Source organism: Myotis davidii, unplaced genomic scaffold (genome assembly GCF_000327345.1).
Source record: "Myotis davidii unplaced genomic scaffold, ASM32734v1 scaffold6, whole genome shotgun sequence".
NCBI classification, from domain to species: Eukaryota; Metazoa; Chordata; class Mammalia; order Chiroptera; family Vespertilionidae; genus Myotis; species Myotis davidii.
The window spans coordinates 16,956,948-16,958,336 of record NW_006383011.1 but is presented as its reverse complement, the minus strand read 5'-3'; positions in this window follow the sequence as shown (position 1 = coordinate 16,958,336).

The window sequence follows — 1,389 nt, the reverse complement described above, 5'->3', positions numbered from 1 at the left end:
GGTAACAGGTATGGGGGGGGGGTCTTGCGGGCTCCCAGGCTTCTCAGCTTCTGAACCTCCTCCACAGCTCCCAGGGGAAGCAGCTGAGGTCTAGGAGGAACAAAGAGGAGGGTCGCTTTTTAAGATGGAAAGACGTGCACTGTTAATTTCTATTGCTATTTTAAAATTCAGGGCAATATGGGAAACCAAGGCTCTCTGGCTGGAGGGCAGAGTAAAGAGAAGCCAGTTCCAGTGCGGAGGAAGTTGGGGTGAATGTGGCCAATAATCAGGAAGGAGGAAGCCAAAGCCGCTTCCAGAACCCTGGCTTCTGGGCTTGGGCTCCCAGGCACCAAATGTCCCCAGAAATCCCAGACCCCAGGGCCCAGCAGCCCGAAGGACCAGGGCGGGGCTCAGGGTGGGCCCCATGATCTCATCTCTCCGTTCTTCCTCTCCACTGTTAGTGCTCACATAGGCAGAAAGAGGCAGCCCACGTGCAAACCATGTCCGCTCAGCTGTCCCTCTGCCTCTCTTTCCGGCTGGCCCTTGGCCTTCGTGTAGCATGAGGAGCCTCTCATCTCCCAACAAAATCCCCCACTTTACATTGCTCATCTCATTTCACAACTCTATGCCCATGGCTTTTTAAATTTCTGGATCAACTTCTTTGGGGAAGAGGGAAGAAGGGAATTCAGAGAGAGAGAGAGAGAGAGAGAGAGAGAGAGAGAGAGAGAGAGAAGTGGGGGACTTGGCGAGATTAAGAGTTGCAAACACTTAAAAAATTCTCCCCCTTCTCCCTCTTTTCCTCCTCTCCACCCCCCACTCTGGCTAAGTGGTAAAACCGTCCTTACGTTCTGGGTATTGATTGGCAGGGCTGACAGTGATTGGCAGTGGTTGCCATGGCAACCCCACAACGACATGCCGTAGACCAATAGAAAAGCGAAACAAAATGTTTCAATGCTGCACTCACTGTGGATTTAGGGGAGATATTATGAGGCTGTTGTCATTAGGGCGATTGCTGTGGAATCGCTGAATCTTGACTCGGCGGTGGTTGGCTCTCGCTCTCGCTCTCCCTCTCCCTCTCTCTGGCTCGGGTTCGCTCTCTGCGCGCGCGCACCGGGTCGCTCTCCTTCCTCCCTCTCTATGTGGCTGCGCGGGTGTGTGTGTGTGTGGATGTGTGTGGGGTGTGGGTGTCCCTTACGCCCTTCCTCTTCCCCCTCCTCCTCCTGCTCCCCCCTCCTTTCCTTCCCCTCCTCCCCCCTCTCCTCTCCCTCCGCCTGGTCCTCAGCGCCCCTCTCCTCCTCTTCCTCCCCTCTCTCTTCCTTTCCCTGAATTTTCTCCTCTCCTCCCAGGTCAGTCCATGGTATTCCGCTCCCCCCTAGACCTCTATTCCTCCCACTTCTTGTTGCCAAACTT